Genomic DNA, 20,955 nt, shown 5'->3' with positions numbered 1-20,955 from the left:
TATGACAATTTATTTATAAGTTCTACTTTCTATGCAAATTTGGACCGCTTCAAGTTTTGAACTATTACAAACAGGGCTACAGTCATTTTTTGTGTCATATACCTTTTGGTGTATGTGTGTACATTTTTCTGTTGGTTATTTACCTGGGAGTGGAACAACTAGTCATCAGGGTTACTTACATACATACAGCTTTCATACCTACTGAAACAGCTTTTCAAATGATTGTACCTTCCCATCAGCTGAGAATTGTAGTGGCTTTATGACTTTAAGGTTTTTTAATTAAAAAATTTTCAGCTTTATTAAGGTATATTGACCCAAAGTATATATATTTAAGGTGTACGATTTGATGTTTTAATATGTTTACATTGTGAAATGATCATCACAGTCAAGCTAACTTACCTACCCATCACCTCACATACTATAATGTGGGAAGAGGAAAAATATTTTTTTCATCCCCTAAAGTTTTGATGACCATGAAAGTTTGGGATACCCTACTGCTGGAGTCCAGCTCCAGCCACCAGGGGATCAGCCTGAAGGGATGAGTGGTGGTGGTGGGAAATGGTGTAGCCTCGGACTCGAGGTACGGGACTACATGTTTATTTCAAGCATCAGGTTCTCTTTTATACTTTTTTTTTTTTTAAATATGGAACACTTCACGAATTTGCATGTCATCCTTGCACAGGGCCCATGCTAACCTTCTCTGTATCGTTCCAATTTTAGTATATGTGCTGCTGAAGTGAGCACATACTTTTTCTAAAGCATTAGGTCAGAGGTTTGACATAGTCAGTTCTCCCTTACCCAGATTATTGTCTCATCGTTGCCCTTCAAACAGCATTCCTGCTTCAGTGATTCTCAGAGTCGTGTTTACTTGTGATCACATTGTAACTCATGCTGATGTCTGGCCTGTATACCACATTCCTCAGATTATTTCTCATCTTTCTAAATCCTGCTTTCCCCTAGTATCCTAAGCTCATTATCTCCTAAAAGGGTTTCTAACTATTCTTAATTATTCCTAATCCCTAAACTCCGAAAATTTCCTTTGCCATAAACATTTTCCTCACAAACAGGTCTCAGATAACAATCCTTTCCAAGGCCTCAAGCTGTGGCCTACATGCTCATCCTAGGACATTCTTTGTAAAAATCCTTGAACAAATGTCAATGGTTACTTTATAGATTATTTTCTGGGCATAACTACAGAAGGCTTTGTGCTTTCTCATGCTTCTCTCAAGAACAATAAGCACCTTAACATTCTTTCCAGCCAACTCAACCGAAGAAAGGAAGAAACAAGTCAGAATCACAAGAGCTAACTCCTTCATCCGGGTCCGTGCCTGCGGAATGAGGAGAGGGGGCTGGGGCCGTGCCTCCATTTTGTCAGTAATGCCTAACTTGGCTCCCGACACCCTACTCATTCTGGAAACTACTAATGAGATCCTGGGACAACAAGTAAAAGCTGGCAAAAAGGTAAGAATTCTTACCATGCCAGCCTTCTGCATTTCTATCTGTGGTGTCTGGTTGAGAAAGGAAGGCAAGAATTTTTCTTTGCCTTCTTTCTCTCCAAACGTAGATTAATAGGAGAAAACATTTGTGTAGACTACTTCTTTTGGTTTGGGCAGATTTGATTATTTGATATCAATCCAGTTCTCTCCCAAGGGAGGATTTAATTTTTTTTTGTCTTTGTCTTTGGTCTTATTTTTCATAATGAAAAGAATCATAAGATAAAACATAAACATAGGTCCTATAAGCCTACCACCTGAGCTGGCCTCAAAAGTAGGTGAGTTTAATTTTCATTGGACTGTCCTCTGTTTGGATGAACTATGTGGTGAGTCATCAGCTTTTAAAAATATTTATTTATTTGTATTTATTTATTTGGCTGAACTGGGTCTTAGTTGTGGCATGTGGAATCTCTCAGCAGCCGTGAACTCTAAGTTGTGGAATATGAGATATCTAGTTCCCTGACCAGGGAATGAACCCGGGCTTCCTGCATTGGGAACACAGAATCTTAGCCACTAGACCACCAGGAAAGTTCTTTATCATGCCTAATTAACCTAGGAGAAGGGAAATACCCAAATCTAGCAGGCTCTAGCCTTCCACCTGGGAGAAGTGAAATCCCTAACTCCTGTGCACTCTAGCCATACCGTCCCAGGTAAGGCTGGTGTGGAGATGAAGAAGCACTTATGTATGAAGTTGATAGTTCAGACGCACTGGCTCACTAAAACACTCAGACTTAAACATAAGACTATAGAATGCTTCTCCTCCCCCCAGGATTTAAACCACATTACTTAAGGCCTAATTACAGCAGTTATTTTTAACTAACATATCTTGCCCAGCTACCAAGAAAAAAATCACAAGAAAAAAAAAGCAAAAAACACAGTTGGAAGAGAGAGAGGGCAAACTTCAGAACCAGGCTCAGATATGACAGGGATGTTGAAATGATCAGACTGGAAATTTAAGACCAGTATGATTAACAGGCTAAGGGCTCTAATGGATAGAGTAGATAGCGTGCAAGAACAGATGAATAATATGAGCAGAGAGATGGAAATTCTAAGGAAGAATCAAAAGAAATGCTAGAGATCCAAAACACTGCGATAGAAATGAAGAATGCTCTTGATGGACTTAGTAAACTAGAGATAGCTGATGAAACAATCTCTAAGCTTGAGGATCTCTCAATAGAAACCTCTAGAAGATAATGTCAACAAGCTGGCAGAATAAGAAGTTACCAGCCCTCGTCCTCCCACAAAAACAGTGATTCGGGTCTTCCCTGGTGGCTCAGTGGTAAGAATCCACCTGCCAATGCCGAAGACACCTTCCCATCCCTGGTCTGGGAAGATTCCACAAGATGCCAGACAGCTAAGCCTGTGTGCCACAACTACAGAACCTGTACTCTACAGCCCGGGAGCTACAACTACTGAAGCCCAAACATTCAAGAGCCTGTGCTCCGCAACACGAGAAGCCACTGCAATAAGAAGCTGGTGCACCGCAACCAGAGAGGAGTCCCCACTCACTGCAACTAGAGAGCAGCCCCCACTCACTGCAACTAGAGAGAAGCCTGAGCAGCAACAAAGACCCACACGGCTGAAAAAACAAAAAAAAACCCAAACCAATGATTTGGTGGCCATCACAGATAACAGTGCCTTTGTGGGAGCTTTGGGATCCAGGTAGGAGTTTGTAAACCCCTAGGTGAGCCCAAGACTGAGGAGGGCCTCTTTGAGAAGGCAGACCCTGCATCCCGGTGGCCGGGCCATGGACCATGGCCACAGCAGCAGGCCCGGAAGAGCCCTCTACCCCCGTGGACTCAGCTCCAGGCCTGCTTATCAATGGTCATGGCCTCAGCAGGGGAACTAGAGTGTCACACTTGTCACACTGCTGGAATGACCCCCAGACTGGAGAGCTAACTGCACACCTGGAAGAAGCCCCTTCTGCTTTGCTCTCCTGTAGTCCTAGAAGCAGTCCTGATCACCGGGGCCCTGGGTGAGGCATGCCACTCGGCACCTTGGTAACAGGTGTGTCGACTGCAGGCTTGACTGTGGGCAGCCCCACGACCCAGCTCTGGCCCCGTGCTGTGACAGTCCAGAGGTAGTTGTGCCAGTCCAGGGGTCCAGCAGGGGCCTGCCCAGGCTCACCCCATTCATGCCCCTGTCACCTGTGGGCCTGACTGTGGACCTGGGCGTGCCCATGAGACCTGGCCTCAGTCCACCTCAACCCTGGTCCCAGAGACACTCCCTTAAGTCTTGGGATCTTCAAGGAACCACTCCTGCCTGGGCCACTGGTAATAAGCCCACTATGTATGCATTTATGCTCAGTTGTTTCCATTGTATACAACTCTTTGTGACCTCATGGACTGTAGCCCACCAGGCTCCTCTGTGCATGGGATTCTCCAGGCAAGAATACTGGAGTGAGTTGACATGCCCTCCTCCAGGGGATCTTCCTGACCTAGGGATGGAACACAAGCCTGCTGTGTCTCCTGCACTGCAGGCGGGCTCCTTTACCTCTGAGCCACTGGGGGAAGGCCAGTAAGCCCCCTAACCAGACCCAATTGCAGACCCAGTAACAATTCCATGACCCAGCTCCAGCCTGGCTTTACCACCACCCTGGAGGCAGTCTTGTTGTCCAGGGACCCAGCAGGAGAAAACCAGGAGAAAGCCCTGCCAAAACCAGTCTGTAGAGACTAGGAGAGGTATCTGTTCCTTCTAATGCACAGACACCAGTGTAAGTCTACAAGTATCACCAAAAAAAAATCAGTTAATCATGAGAAAACAAAAGGAAACTAAAGAATGCAAAAAGTGAAGAATACATTCAGGACTTACCAGGATACCATCAAATGAGATAACATACGCATTGTGGAAGCTCCAGGGAAAAAGAAAGAGAGACAGAAAGGGGCAGAAAGCTTATTTAAAGAAATAATGGCTAGAAAAGCAAAGTGGAAGTATAAGTCACTCATTTGCGTCCAACTCTTTTCAAGTCCATGGACTGTAGCCCACCAGGCTCCTCTGTCCATGGGATTCTCCAGGCAAGAATACTGAAGTGGGCAGTCATTCCCTTCAGGGGATCTTCCTGACCCAGGGATTAAGTCCAGGTCTCCTGCATTTCAGGTAGATTTTTTTTACCATCTGAGCCATCAGGGAAGCCCTACCAAGAATCAAACCTGGGCCCCCTGCGTTGGCAGCTTGGAGTCTTAATCACTGGACCATGAGGGAAGTCCTCTTGTTAATCTGTCTTTGTCAATTTAATTTTCAAATCCAGCCAGGGACCCTAAGAGGGTTGAGGAGTACCTTTTATTCCCCAACAAATATGTACTTCTAAATGAAAGAAGCCAATCTGAAAAGGCTATAGACTGAATGATTCCAACTATATATCATTCTGGGAAAGGCAAAACTATGGAGACGGAAAAAAGATCAGTGGTTGCCAGGGATTTGGAAAGAGGGATGAATGCGTAGAACACAAAGGATTTTGGGGGGCAGTGAAACTATTCTGATGTAGTGGTGGATACCTGTCATTATACATGTATCCCCACGCATAGAATGTACAACCAAAGTGAATTTGAATGCAAACCATGGACGCTGGGTGACAATGATGTGTAGGTCCATTAATTATAACAGATGCATCACTCAGGTGGGGGTGTTGATAGTGGAGGAAGCTATGCCTGTGTGTGTATAGGGGTTATGTTGAAAACCTCTGTACTTTCCACTGAATTTTGCTATGAATTGAAAACTGCCCCAAGAATAAAGTCCATAAAATTTTTTTTTTAATGACTCAGTGTCTTCGCCAACCACAGGATCATTCTTGTTTACTTCAGGACACTTTCAGATTCTGTAAAAAGTGAGGACATTGGGAAAATAATTGTCCTATAATTAAGAAGAAAAGGAAGGGATAATTTAATAGTGATTGCCCTAGATTTCTGATAATAGGCAAATAGGCCCCTTGAAGTCCTCTTTAGAGGAAATCTACATCTTCTCTGTCTCCTTGAGATATACATCTTACTGAATCTTTGAAATATAAACATCCAGGGAGATAACTCTCAGCTAACAGAGCCATCTGAGACTAAAAGGAATAAAAAGGGGGAAAAGAGGCTCTTTGGAAACAAACTGATACTTGCTTTTTCTATAGAGTTGCTGGCCCTAAATTTAGTCCCCATTCTCCATAATAGTATATATCAGGGCAAATAAAAATTCTTACAATTCTTCTCCAGGAATATTGGTAAAAAGCTTTAGCCCTCATGAGCAGGTAATTTTAACTGTTCCACTTGCTGGAAACATAATTCAAATTAAGAAAAAAAAAGGCAAGGATGAGAATCAACTAATAAAAATTAGTGAGATATATTTTCTGTGTTTATACCTAGCTGGTGGCCTAAAGAGAGAGAAGGAGGGAGGGAGGGAGAGAGGGAGAGGGGGAGGGAGAATCTCATGGGGGTCAAGCCAGCTAAACTGACTAGTTTTATTGTAAGGATTAAATGAACTTTTATATCAATAGTGTACAAATGCAAAAGTAGATTTTTGTTTTCTTTCTGTTACAAGGATGCAATTTTCTTGGATTATTGGTCTGCTGTTAATGAGAGATTTTAAAAAGGGTGCTGTTTTTGTATTTTTAAGTATGATGAATAATTTTCCTAGGAAATACAGATTTGATGGCTTATCAAAATATAATTTCCTGTGCTTCTTGTTGACTTCATTAGGTCTTTGATTAGTTATAAAGCCAAATCTTCTCAATATTAAAAGAGCTAAGGTGTTTTTTTCTTTGGTCTCAAGTATTTTACTTCCTATATTTGCCTTTGATATTTTTTATTGTCACTTTGATAAATGAATATGTAACTATTGTTTCTTAGTGATCTATGATCCTATTTAATCAAGTGTTCAAACCTTTTGGCATTTTGACAAACTTTAAAAAATAAAATTCTAAATAAAATCTTTTTGACTTCAGAGTAACTTTGAGATTTCCCAGAAGGCTCCTAGAAAATCTCAAAGGATTTGTTTACTCACCTGGTAGAAAGAGAGACGTTAAATTGATTAGATTTATTTTTTACGTTAAATTGCATGGGCAGCATTGTTAAAAAAAAGAGATGTTTAACCTTCTTTAGATTATATTTGTTGGATTTATGTTATTAATACAAATCTTTCAGGGACTCCTCTGGTTGTCCAATGGTTAAGAAACCACCTTGAAATTCAGGGGACTCGGGTTCTATCCCTGGTCGGGGAATTAAGATCCCACATACCTTGGAGCAGATAAGCCCCTGAGCTGCAACTATTGAGCCTGTGTGCTACAACTAGAGGGTCGGTGTACATCAATGAAAGATCCTGCATGATGCAATGGAGATCCTGCCACTAACACCCAACACAGCCAAATAAATAAACTCATAAACATTCTCAACTATATTTAAATGTTTCAGCAATTGTGTAACACTCCTAGAAATTTGTTAATGTCCTTACTATCTATGGAAAATTCTGAAAGAAATGGGAATACCAGACCACCTGACCTGCCTCTTGAGAAACCTGTACGCTGATCAGGAAGCAACAGTTAGAACTGGACACGGAACAACAGACTGGTTCCAAACAGGAGAAAGGGTACATCAAGGCTGTATATTGTCACCCTGCTTATTTAACTTCTATGCAGAGTACATCATGAGAAACGCCAGGCTGGATGAAGCACAAGCTGGAGTCAAGATTGCCAGGAGAAATAACTTCATTAACCTCAGATATGCAGATGACACCACCCTTATGGCAGAAAGTGAAGAGGAACTGAAGATCCTCTTGATGAAAGTGAAAGAGGAGTGTGAAAAAGTTGGTTTAAGCTCAACATTCAGAAAACTAAGATCATGGCATCCAGTCACATCACTTCATGGCAAATAGATGGGGAAACAGTGGAAACAGTGACAGACTTCATTTTTTGGGGCTCCAAAGTCACTGCAGATGGTGACTGCAGCCGTGAAATTAAAAGACACTTACTTCTTGGTAGAAAAGTTATGACCAACCTAGATAGCATATTAAAAGCAGAGACATCACTTTGACACCAAGATCCGTCTAGTCAAGGCTATGGTTTTTCCAGTGGTCATGTATGGATGTGAGAGTTGGACTATAAAGAAAGCTGAGCTCCAAAGAATTGATGCGTTTGAACTGTGGTGTTGGAGAAGACTCTTGAGAGTCCCTAGGACTGCAAGGAGACCCAACCAGTCCATTCTAAAGGAGATCAGTCCTGACTGTTCATTGAAAGGACTGATGTTGAAGCTGAAACTCCAATACTTTGGCCACCTGATGCAAAGACTGAGTCATTTGAAAAGCACCTGATGCTAGGAAAGATTGAAGGCGGGAGGAAAAGGGACAACAGAGGATGAGATTGTTGGATGGCATCACCGACTCAAACGACATGAGTTTGGGTACGTTCTGGGAGTTGGTGATGGACAGGGAAGCCTGGCGTGCTGCTGTCCATGGGATCACAAAGAGTTGGACAAGGCTGAGTGACTGAACTGAACAATCCAAAAGTACTTAATCCTCAAAGAGATTCATGGAAAAGACTCTGACAAATACTCTGGAGTACAGTTCAGTTCAGTTCAGTCTCTCAGTCATGTCCGACTATTGGCGACCCCATGAATCGCAGCACGCCTGGCCTCCCTGTCCATCACCAAGTCCCGGAGTTCACTCAGACTCACGTCCATCGAGTCAGTGATGCCATCCAGCCATCTCATCCTCAGTCGTCCCCTTCTCCTCCTGCCCCCAATCCCTCCCAGCATCACAGTCTTTTCCAATGAGTCAACTCTTCGCATGAGGTGGCCAAAGTACTGGAGTTTCAGCTTTAGCATCATTCCTTCCAAAGAAATCCCAGGACTGATCTCCTTCAGAATGGACTGGTTGGATCTCCTTACAGTCCAAGGGACTCTCAAGAGTCTTCTCCAACACCACAGTTCAAAAGCATCAATTCTACAGCACTCAGCCTTCTTCACAGTCCAACTCTCACATCCATACATGATCACTGGAAAAACCATAGCCTTGACTAGATGGACCTTTGTTGGCAAAGTAATGTCTCTGCTTTTCAATATGCTATCTAGGTTGGTCATAACTTTTCTTCCAAGGAGTAAGTGTCTTTTAATTTCATGGCTGCAGTCACCATCTGCAGTGATTTTGGAGCCCCCAAAAATAAAGCCTGACACTGTTTCCACTGTTTCCCCATCTATTTGCCATGAAGTGATGGGACCGGATGCCATGATTTTTGCTTTCTGAATGTTGAGCTTTAAGCCAACTTTTTCACTCTCCTCTTTCACTTTCATCAAGAGGCTTTTTATATCCTCTTCACTTTCTGCCATAAGGGTGGTGTCATCTGCATATCTGAGGTTATTGATATTTCTCCTGGCAATCTTGATTCCAGCTGTGTTTCTTCCAGCCCAGCATTTCTCATGATGTACTCTGCATATAAGTTAAATAAGCAGGGTGACAATATACAGCCTTGACGGACTACTTTTTCTATTTGAAACCAGTCTGTTGTTCCATGCCCAGTTCTAACTGTTGCTTCTTGACCTGCATATAGGTTTCTCAAGAGGCAGGTCAGGTGGTCTGGTATTCCCATCTCTTTCAGAATTTTCCACAGTTTATTGTGATCCACACAGTCAAAGGCTTTGGCATAGTCAATAAAACAGAAATAGATGTTTTTCTGGAACTCTCTTGCTTCTTCCATGATCCAGTGGATGTTAGCAATTTGATCTCTGGTTCCTCTGCCTTTTCTAAAACCACTTGAACATCTGGAAGTTCACGGTTCACGTATTGCTGAAGCCTGGCTTGGAGAATTTTGAGCATTACTTTTAGCATGTGAGATGAATGCAATTGTGCAGTAGTTTGAGCATTCTTTGGCATTGCCTTTCTTTGGGCTTGGAATGAAAACTGACCTTTTCCAGTCCTGTGGCCACTGCTGACTTTTCCACATTTGCTGGCATATTGAGTGCAGCCCTTTCACAGCATCATCTTTCAGGATTTGAAATAGCTCAACAGGAATTTATCACCTCCACTAGCTTTGTTCGTAGTGATGCTTTCTAAGGCCCACTTGACTTCACTTTCCAGGATGTCTGGCTCTAGATGAGTGATCACACCATCGTGATTATCTGGGTCATGAAGATCTTTTTTGTACAGTTCTTCTGTGTATTCTTGCCACCTCTTCTTAATATCTTCTGCTACTGTTAGGTTCATACCATTTCTGTCCTTTATTGAACCCATCTTTGCATGAAATGTTCCCTTGGTATCTCTAATTTTCTTGAAGAGATCTCTAGTCTTTCCCATTCTGTTGTTTTCCTCTATTTCTTTGCACTGATCGCTGAAGAAGGCTTTCTTATCTCTTCTTGCTATTCTTTGGAACTCTGCATTCAGATGCTTATATCTTTCCTTTTCTCCTTTGCTTTTCTCCTCTCTTCTTTTCACAGCTATTTGTAAGGCCTCCCCAGACAGCCATTTGTCTTTTTTGCATTTCTTTTCCATGGGGATGGTCTTGATCCCTGTCTCCTATACAATGTCACGAACCTCATTCCATAGTTCATCAGGCACTCTGTCTATCAGATCTAGGCCCTTAAATCTATTTCTCACTTCCACTGTATAATCATAAGGGATTTGATTTAGGTCATACCTGAATGGTCTAGTGGTTTTCCCTACTTTCTTCAATTTGAGTCTGAATTTGGTAATAAGGAGTTCATGGTCTGAGCCACAGTCAGCTCCTGGTCTTGTTTTTGTTGACTGTATAGAGCGTCTTCATCTTTGGCTGCAAAGAATGTAATCAATCTGATTTCGATGTTGACCATCTGGTGATGTCCATGTGTAGAGTCTTCTCTTGTGTTGTTGGAAGAGGGTGTTTGCTATGACCAGTGCATTTTCTTGGCAAAACTCTATTAGTCTTTGCCCTGCTTCATTCTGCATTCCAACGCCAAATTTGCCTGTTACTCCAGGTGTTTCTTGACTTCCTACTTTTGCATTCCAGTCCCCTATAATGAAAAGGACATCTGTTTTGGGTGTTAGTTCTAAAAGGTCTTGTAAGTCTTCATAGAACCGTTCAACTTCAGCTTCTTCAGCATTAGTGGTTGGGGCATAGGCTTGGATTACTGTGATATTGAATGGTTTGCCTTGGAAACGAACAGAGATCATTCTGTCGTTTTTGAGATTGCATCCAAGTACTGCATTTCAGACTCTTTTGTTGACCATGATGGCTACTCCATTTCTTCTGAGGGATTCCTGCCCACAGTAGTAGATATAATGGTCATCTGAGTTAAATTCACCCATTCCAGTCCATTTTAGTTCACTGATTCCTAGAATGTCAACATTCACTCTTGCCATCTCTTGTTTGACCACTACCAATTTGCCTTGATTCATGGACCTGACATTCCAGGTTCCTATGCAATATTGCTCTTTACAGCATTGGACCTTGCTTCTATCACCAGTCACATTCACAACTGGGTATTGTTTTTGCTTTGGCTCCGTCCCTTCATTCTTTCTGGAGTTATTTCTCCATTGATCTCCAGTAGCGTGTTGGGCACCTACTGACCTGGGGAGTTCCTCTTTCAGTATCCTATCATTTTGCCTTTTCATACTGTTCATGGGGTTCTCAAGGCAAGAATACTGAAGTGGTTTGCCATTCCCTTCTCCAGTGGACCACATTCTGTCCGACTTCTCCACCATGACCCACCTGTCTTGGGTTGCCCCATGGCATGGCTTAGTTTCATTGAGTTAAGACAAGGCTGTGGTCCTAGTGTGATTAGATTGACTAGTTTTCTGTGAATATGGTTTCAGTGTGTCTGCCCTCTGATGCCCTCTTGCAGCACCTACCATCTTACTTGGGTTTCTCTTATCTTGGGCCTGGAGTATCTCTTCATGGCTGCTCCAGCAAAGCGCAGCCGCTGCTCCTTACCTTGGAGGAAGGGTATCTCCTCACCGCTGTCCTTCAGGACCTTCAACAAGGGATAGCTCCTCTAGGCCCTCCTGCACCCACGTAGCCACCAAACTTGTACTCTGGAGTACAAGTTTCTGATAACTCTGAGATCTTATCACTGGACTGGGTAAGAATTTCCAGAACTCTAGTAAAGAAACTGATGGATTCATAAAGCTGGTTAACTCAAGATAAAGCAGAACAAAAATTAACTATACAGGACTGAAAAAACTGATGAGGATGACTAAAATTGTTATGATCTGTCTAAAACTTTGCTAGTTCTTCCCAGGTGGCTCAATGGTAAAGAATCCGCTGTCAGTGCAGGAGACGCAGCTTTGATACCTGGGTCAGGAAGATCTCTGGGAGAAGGCAATGGCCACCCATTTCACTATTCTTGCCTGGGAAATTCCATGGACAGAGTAGCCTGGTGGGCTACAGTCCGTGGGGTCACAAAGAGTTGGGCACTGCTGAGTGACTAAAACAAAAACAACAACAGTTCTTTAATGTTTTATTTTCTGGATATAAGGGATTTTTTTTCTTTTTTCACGTTATTTATAACTTATAGCAATTAATAAATTATACCATTATAAACAGAAGTAAAATTTCCTTATCACTTGCATTATAATGAACTCTAATCAGATCTTCAGTGCTACCTACAGACTAATTGTTTAGTGAGTGAAACTTGCTGAGTTGTGTCTGACTCTTTGACCCCCCCCCATGGACTGTAGCCTGCCAGGCTCCTATGTCCATGGAATTCTCCAAGCAAGAATACTGGAGTGGGTAGCCTTTCCGTTCTCCAGAGGATCTTCCCTATCCATGGATTGAACCCTGGTCTCCCACATTTGGGGCAGATTCTTTATAGTCTGAGCCACTAGGGAATGTTTGTGCCCCCGCCCCCAGGTTTGTATGTTGGAATCAAACTCCCAGAGTGATGGTATTTGGACGTGATTGGATCATGAGGGTCAAACCCTCAGGAATGGGACTAGTGCCTTTATCAAAAGAGACTCCAGAGAGCTCCCCTACTCCTACCATGAGGACACAATGAGAAGACAGCTGCCTGTGAACCAGGAAGTAGGTTCTCACCAGGCACTAAACCTCCTGGCAACTGGATCTTGGACTTCCCAGCCTCCAGAAAGGTGAGAAATACATTTCTGTTGTTTGTAAGCCACCCAGTCTAGAGTTGGAGAAGGAAATGGCAACCCACCTTGCCTGGAAAATCCCATGGACAGAGAAGCCGGGCAGGCTGCAATCCATGGGGTCACAGAGTCAGACACGACTTAGTGACGAAACCACCAGTCAAGAGTACTCTGTTACAGTAGTCTGAACAGACTAAGATACTCCCTGATCCCTCCAGGGTTCAGAAATTCTTATTGAGCCTTGTAACCAATATACTGAGGCAACAGGGAAGCTGTGGGGTTTCCCAGGATGAGTCAGAAGAAGCTTTGCAGTTCCTGCCCTGTTCTCTAAAACACGCTCTACTGAAGCCCTTAGACACCAAATTAAATATGACTGTATAAAATCTGACTCCCAATGTGAGGGAAACTGGGGACTACCTAGAAAAGTAGAAAAACCAAATTGAGCCCAATTTGGTTTGCAGTTATTCCCCCCAAGGCACGAGGCATGAGAATGAAACTTTCTTGGACCTTCCAGCCTAGCCCAGCTGCCACCTGAATATCACCTAGTGACCTTGTCAATGCCATGTGAAAGCTGAAGAATCAGCCTTGCTCAAATTCTTTTTTTTTTGGCTGCACTATGAGGCTTGAAAGACTTTAATTTCCTGACCAGGGATTGAACCTGGGCCATGGCCACATTCTTGACCCAGATATTTTAAGATCTATTTCAAGGTGTTTTTTTTTTTTATGTTTATTGAAGTATAGTTGATTTACAATACTGTGTTAGTTTCAGGTGTATAGCACAGTGATTCAGTTTTATAAATATATGTGCTGTGCTGTGCTTAGTTGCTCAGTCATGTCTACCTCTTTGCTCGGCAGGCTCCTCTGTCCGTGGGAATTCTCCAGGCAAGAATACTGGAGTGGGTTTCCATGCCCTCCTCCAGGGGATCTTCCCAACCCAAGGACTGAACCCAGGTCTCACATTGCAGACAGATTCTTTACTGTCTGAGCCACTAGGGAACCCAAGAATACTGGAGTGGGTACCTATCCCTTCTCCAGGGGGTCTTCCTGACCCAGGAATCAAGCTGAGGTCTCCTGGTAAGTAGATTCTTTACCAGCTGAGCTACCAGGGAAGCCCATATATATATGTGTGTGTGTGTGTGTGTGTGTATGTGTGTATATATAAGTGTAGGGATATATATATAAAATAGTGTGGGCTCAGTAGCTCAGTCATGTCCGACTCTTTATGGCCCCAAGGACTGTAGCCCGCCTGACTCCTCTGTCCATGGGATTTTCCAGGCAAGAATACTGATTCTTCACCACTAGTACCACCTGGGAAGCCCAACACAGCAATCTCTCTCTTGACTATACCCTTTCCTCGCCTCACCTGCCCCAAAACTGTCTTGCAAAGGTTTCTAAGGTTTACAGCAACCTTGTGTGTCATAAAAAGGACCTGGAAGCCAGCTAGATCCAACACTAGCAGAAAGGAGGAAGAACAGGGGCTAGGTTTTAGGTCGAATGATATCAGGGAAAAAGACCTAGATTCCATGAAGCAACATGGTAAGATCTCAGAAATTTACAAGTTGAGTGTGAAAAAGTAAAAACCAGGACATCATTTAAAATAGGACATCAATTGTGTAACTTTAAAAGTATGTACATGTACACCTGAAACTGGCACTACATTGTAAATCAGCTGTCAGTTCAGTTCAGGCGCTCAGTCGTGTCCGACTCTCTGTGACCCCATGGACGGCAGCACGCCAAGCTTCCCTGTCCATCACCAACTCCTGGAGCCTGCTCAAACTCATGTCCATCGAATTGGTGATGCCATCCAACCATCTCATCCTCTGTCGTCCCCTTTGCCTCCTGCCCTGAATCTTTCCCAGCGTCAGGCTCTTTTCAAATGACTCAGCTCTTTGCATCAGGTGGCCAAAGTATTAGTTTCAGCTTCAACATCAGTCCTTTCAATGAACACCCAGGACTGATCTCCTTTAGAATGGACTGGTTGGATCTCCTTGCAGTCCAAGGGACTCTCAAGAGTCTTCTCCAACACCACAGTTCAAAAGCATCAATTCTTCAGTGCTCAGCTTTCTTCACAGTCCAACTCTCACATCCATACATGATCACTGGAAAAACCATAGCCTTGACTAGACGGACCTTTGTTGGCAAAGTAATGTCTCTGCTTTTCAATATGCTATCTAGGTTGGTCATATCTCTTCTTCCAAGGAGCAAGCGTCTTTTAATTTCAAGGCTGCAGTCACCATCTGCGGTGATTTTGGAGCCCCAAAAAATGAAGTCTGTCACTGTTTCCACTGTTTCCCCATCTATTTGCCATGAAGTGATGCGACTGGATGCCATGATCTTCGTTTTCTGAATGTTGAGCTTTAAGCCAACTTTTTCACTCTCCTCTTTCACTTTCATCAAGAGGCTCTTTAGTTCTTCGCTTTCTGCCATAAGAGTGCTGTCATCTGCATATCTGAGATTATTGATATTTCTCCCAGCAATCTTGATTCCAGCTTGTGCTTCATCCAGCCCAGTGTTTCTCATGAGGTACTCTGCATATAAGTTAAATAAGTGGGGTGACAATATACAACCCTGACATACTCCTTTCCCTATTTGGAACCAGTCTGTTGTTCTGTGTCCAGTTCTAACTGTTGGTTCTTGACCTGCATACAGATTTCTCAGGTGGCAGATAAGGTGGTCTGGTATTCCCATCTCTTTCAGAATTTTCCACAGTTTGTTGTGATCCACACAGTCAAAGACTTAGTTATACAGCCTGAAAAAAAATTTTTTTTAATTATACATAATAACCTATAAGAGGAAATAATCTGAAAAAGAGCATATATATATCTTCTCAGGTGGCTCTGTGGTAAAGAATCCGCCTGCCAATGCAGGAGATTCAGGTTCGATCCCTGGGGAGGGAGGAACCCGTAGAGAAGGAAATGGCAACCCACTCCAGTATTCTTGCCTGGAAAATCCCATGGCCAGAGGAGCTTTGTGGGCTACAGGCCATGGGGTCGCAAGGACCTGGACGCATCTGAGTACAGCACAGCATAGGGAGTGTGCATTTTTTCACCCAGTGGTTCAAACACATTTTTAAAAACTTTTTATTCTAGATTGGAGTATAGTTGATTAACACTGTTATGATAGTTTCTAGTGCACAGCAAAGTGATTCAGTTGTTCATATATATGTCTATTCTCTTTCAAATTCTTTCCCCATTTAGGTTGTTACATAATATTGAGCAGAGTTCCCTGTGCTATACAGTAGGTCCTTGTTGGTCATCCATTTTAAAAACAGCATACATATTGAAAGGTACCATGTCAATCCCAAACTCCTTAACTATCCCTTCCCCCAGAAGTGTGTACTTCTTTTTTCTTTCATCCTTTTTTTTTTGACCATGCCATGCAAATGTGGGCTCTTAGTTCCCCAACCAGGGATTGAACCTACTCCCCCTGCAGCTGAAGCACAGCCATCTTAACCACTGGCCCACTAGGGAAATATTGGGGGTGTGCATTCTTAATTTTACTAAGTACTGTCAGACTACTGTCAGACTACTTTCCAGACAGTTGCACCACTTTATGTCATACCAGCAAGACACGAGGGCTCTTCATTCCCCCATATTCTCCAGAACTTGATAACATCTAACTTCTTCCTTTTGTAAAACGGTGTCAGTTGTTTTGATTTGCATTTTTCTTGTTACTGGTAAGATGGAATATCCCTTCCTGTGTTTACTAGACTGGTGTGTTTCCCCTTCAGTGCATTATCTAGCAAATCCTTTGCCCACTTTAAAAATTGAGTTTCCTGTCTTTTTCTTGCTGATCTACAGTTCTTGAATGTTCTAGGTATGACTCTGCTCTTGGCTTTGCACAGATTTTTCTCAGACCGTCATTAGTCTGAGACTATCATTAGTCTTTGTTTCTGGAGCACTCTATGGAACTCAAACCTTTAAATGGTCAAATCCCTTTTTTTTTTTTGCCTTTATAATTTTAAAAATCGTGTTTAAGAGTTCCACCCTTCCCAAGCTTATAAAGTTTTTCTTCTTCTTTTTTTCCCTTCTAATAGTTTTTACCCCTGAACCTGCCACCAGACCTCTGGGACTCAGAGTCTCTCTTCAGCAAGCTCCTTGGCATCATGAACCTTTCCTCTCAGTGTTCCCTTAGCCTTTACCTTCTTTCTCTAAATGAATCCTAGCTCTCCCCAGGAATGCTACTGAACCAAAGGCTACTGATTAGACTCTAGAGCACACTGGGATAAATTAGAAAAAGGCATCACTTCTGGGTAACAAAGGCCCAGGCACCCGAGTGGTGAAGGGAGTGTGGATAGGACTTTTTTTCCCTGGTGGCCCTCTTGCCTGGCACTCTCATGCAAGGCACATTTCTGGACAAAGTGTGGTTTTACTGTAGCCCTTGTCTTTTTTTTTTTTTTTTTTTAATATTTATTTATTTCACTGGACTGGGTCTTCTTTGTGGCATGTGGGATCTTCCCACTGGGGCATGAAGGATCTAGTTCCATGACCAGGGATTAAATTCAGGCACCCTACACTGGGAGCTCAGGATCTTAGCCACTGGATCACCAGGGAAGTCCCACCTTTATCATCTTTTACCCCCAACATTTCAATTCTTTTTTTTTTTTTCAACATTTCAATTCTTAAGCACTGTACTCTCTGACCACTTCCTCCTATATTTCTTGCTCCATCAATATCTCATCCCTGTAGGAACCTGCAATGCACTGACACCACTTTCTCCATGTGCCTCTGCCATCTGGTCTCCAGCCCCCTTCCACCAGCAACCCTCATTACACAGTTTAGCCTCTAGGTATCACATCACGATAACCACTTCCTTGAACTCTCAGCTCCTCTGGCAAGACTCCAACCCAGGTTGTTTCCAACTTTCTTGTATCTCTGTAGTTGTACATGAACTGACTGCTGAAAATTCATGATCATGCTGAAAAGCCTCACTTTTAATGTGTGACCACATATCTCAACATCCTTACTGACTATTCCTTCCATGAGGAATGTTCTTCCACCAGATAGTGAATGGCTTACTCCACTATTTAGTTTAAGGCCCTGCTCAAATCTCGTCTCTCTCACTTTTGTTTTTTTTAATCAAAAAAATTTCTTTTGGCTGTGTTGGGGCTTCATTATGGCACATGGGTTTTCTCTAGTTGTGGCACTAGGGTTAATTAGTTGTGCCATGCAGGCTTAGCTTCCCTGAGGCATATGAGATCTTAGTTCCCTGATCAGTGGTTGAATCTGTGTCCCCTGCACTGGAAGGTGGATTGGACCACCAGAGAAGTCCCTCAAGTCTCCTCTTTAGAAAGGCTCTTCTTGATAATTCTATATAAGACCCCTCTCCCAGCATCATCTATCTCCCTTACTCTGTTCTTTTTCATGTGGTATTTCATCTCCCAACATAATTATTCATTATGTGCTTGCTGCCTGTCTTCCCTATCTTCCACCTGAATGGAAGCTCAGTAAAGCCTACTTCTCTATTCTGTTCCATGCTGTATCCCCAGAACCTAGAACAGTTTTGTCACATGAGAGGCACTCAGTAAATAATTCTGAAATGAATGAATGATGATGGTCTCCAGAATGGATGTCCCAAAGCATTAAAAAAAAAAAATAGAGCAGGTGTGGCCAACACTGCCAAGAAGACCCTGAACTTATCTCCTCCCAGGGGCACACCAAAATTAGAACTATTTACAGAACAATTATTTATAAAGACAACATGAATACTAGCAGAGAAGATTTTCTGCAAATAAAGAGAGAAGGAACCACAGTGAGACAGGTAAGAAGTGCATAAACGCAGCATAGTTAAAACCCATACCCCTAGGCATGTGACCCACAAACAGAAGAATAACCACAGTTGTGGAGGTTCTCCCCTGAGACTGAGAGTTCTGAGCCCTAACTGTAGAAGGGCTAACTGTGGAAGCCCTAACTGTAGCCTTCCCTACACTGGGAAGACAAGACCTGGTAACAGTTGGCTTTGAAGGCCAGCAGGGCTTGCATATAGGAAAGTCTGAGGGCTGTAGAAAACAGACATTTCATGCTTAAAGGGCCCATACAAAATCTACATGCTCCGAGTCTCAACTCAGAGGCAGTAATTTGAAAGAAGCCTGGATCAGACACACTTGCTGATCTTGGAGAGCTCCCCAGAGGGGCAGGAGGCAGGAGGCAACTAGAAGTCCCCTTAGAGATGTAGATGCTGGTGGCAGCAATTTGGGGGAATGTGTTCTACCATGAGGGCACTGGTATCGCCAAGTGCCATGTTGGAGTCTTCTCTCAAGCTTATTAGCACAAGGACATTATTCACCCACCAGTTGGCTGGCACTAGCCCTGGGACCCTTCAGACTGTGCAGTATGAGGCAGGACCTGGCAGCCAACAGGCCAGGAGCTAATCCTGCCTACCAGCATGCCCACAGTAGTCAGCCCCAGCACAACAGAAAAGTTCACAAAACTATAGTAATCAAAACAGTATGGCATAAAAGCAGACACCTAGATCATAGAATAGAGAGCCTAGAAACAAACCCACATTTATATGGTAAATTAATTTATGACTAAAGAGGCAAGAATATACAATGGGAAAAAGAAAGCTTCTTCAACAAATGATGCTGGGAAAACTGGATTGCTACATACAAAGGAATCAAACTGGACTACTTTCTCACATCATATACAAAAATAAAATCAAAGTGGGTTAAAGACTTAAATGTAAGACTTGAAACCATAGAACTCCTAGAGGAAATCATAAGCAGTCTGCTCCTTGACATTGGTGTTAGCCATATTTTTAGATATGTTTCTTCAGATGAGGACAACAAATGCAAAAATAAACAAATGAGATCACACCAAACTAAAAAGCTTTTCCACAATGAAGGAAACTATCAACAAAACAAAAAGACAATCTACTGAATGGAAGAAGATATTTGCAAATTATATATCCAATGAGGGTTAATATACCCAATACATAAAGAACTCATACAACTCAGCATCAGAAAAACAACAACAACAACAACAGTTAAAAAGATGGGCAGAAGATCTGAATAGACATTTTTCCAAAGAAGACATACAGATGGCCCACAGAAAAGATGTTCATCACTAACCATCAGGAAAATGAAACCAAAACCACAATAAGAGAGGACTTCCTTGCTGGTCCACTGGTTAAGAATCCACCTTGCAATGCAATGGTTTCTATCCCCGATAGTGGAACTAGGATCCCACAATCATGGAATGGCTAGGCCTGCATACCACCGCTAGAGAGTCCGGGCACCACAGTGAATCATCCAACATGATGCAGTCAAATGAAAAAAATATTAAAAACAAACCTGCAATGAGATATCACCTCATGTCCACTAGGATGGCTACCATGAAAAAAACAAAACAAACAGAAAATGAATGTTGATGAGGACATGGAGAAATTGGAATCCTTGTTGGGAATATAAAATGGTGTAATAATATGGTGGTCCCTCAAGAAATTAAAAACAGGAGACATCCCTAGTGGTCCAGTGGCTAAGACTCTGCACTCCCAATGCAGGGAACCCAGGTTCCATCCCTGGCCAGGGAATTAGGTCCCACCTGCTGCAACTAGCAGTTTGCTCACTGCAACTAAAGATCTTCCAGCACACATACTGCATGGAAAATCCCACAGGCTGCAACTGAGACCGGGCGCAAATTAAATGCATAAATAAAAATTTTTTAAAAAAGAAATTAGAAACAGAGTTTCCATACGATCCATCAATTCCACTCCTGAGTATATAATTCAAAATAATTGAAATCAGAGTGTCAAAGAGATATTTGTACACCCACATTTATAGCAGCATTATTTACAATAGCCAAAAGGTGGAAGCAACTCAATGTCCATCAATCAGTTCAGTGCAGTCGCTCAGTCGTGTCTGACTCTTTGTGACCCCATGGACTGCAGCACGCCGGGCCTCCCTGTCCATCACCAACTCCCGGAGTCCACCTAAATTCATGTCCATTGAGTCAGTGATGCCATCCAACCATCTCATCCTCTGTCGACCCCTTCTCCTCCTGCCTTCAGTCTTTCCCAGCATCAATGTCTTTTCCAATGAGTCAGCTCTTCGCATCAGGTGTTCAAAGTATTGGAGTTTCAGCTTCAACATCAGTCCTTCCAATCAATAGGTGAATAGAAAACAAAACGTGGCGTATCGACGCAATGGGAAATTATGGTCTTAGAAAGGAAGGAAATCCTGCCACCTGCTACTGCTTGGGTGAATCTTGAGGCCACTATGTTTAGTGAAATAAGCCAGTCTCAAAAAGACAAATACTGTACAATTCCACTTAGATAAGGTACCTAGAGTCATCAAATTCATATACATAGGAAGTAGAAGGGTGGTTGCCAGGGGCCGGGGGGAAGGAAGAGCTGGGAACTATTGTTTACTGGGTAAAGAGTTTCAGTTTTGTAAGATAAAAGGAGTTCTGGGGATGGATGGTGGGGACTGTTGCACAAC

The 20,955-nt window shown here is 42.8% G+C and overlaps 2 non-coding genes across 2 annotated transcripts; one reads left to right on the top strand and one right to left on the bottom strand.

Moving 5' to 3' along the window:
* Positions 1–637: 637 nt before the first annotated feature.
* Positions 638–744, bottom strand: LOC128067161 (U6 spliceosomal RNA). Its single transcript, XR_008201362.1, has one exon. It is a non-coding gene; the product is annotated as a U6 spliceosomal RNA (small nuclear RNA).
* A 19,231-nt stretch (positions 745–19,975) lies between these two features.
* Positions 19,976–20,048, top strand: TRNAG-CCC (transfer RNA glycine (anticodon CCC)). The gene has a single exon. It is a non-coding gene; the product is annotated as a tRNA-Gly (tRNA).
* Positions 20,049–20,955: the final 907 nt, after the last annotated feature.

Source organism: Budorcas taxicolor, chromosome 21, assembly GCF_023091745.1.
Source record: "Budorcas taxicolor isolate Tak-1 chromosome 21, Takin1.1, whole genome shotgun sequence".
Classification (NCBI taxonomy): Eukaryota; Metazoa; Chordata; class Mammalia; order Artiodactyla; family Bovidae; genus Budorcas; species Budorcas taxicolor.
The sequence above is the reverse complement of the archived record's forward strand: the minus strand, read 5'-3'. Positions and strand labels throughout refer to the sequence as shown.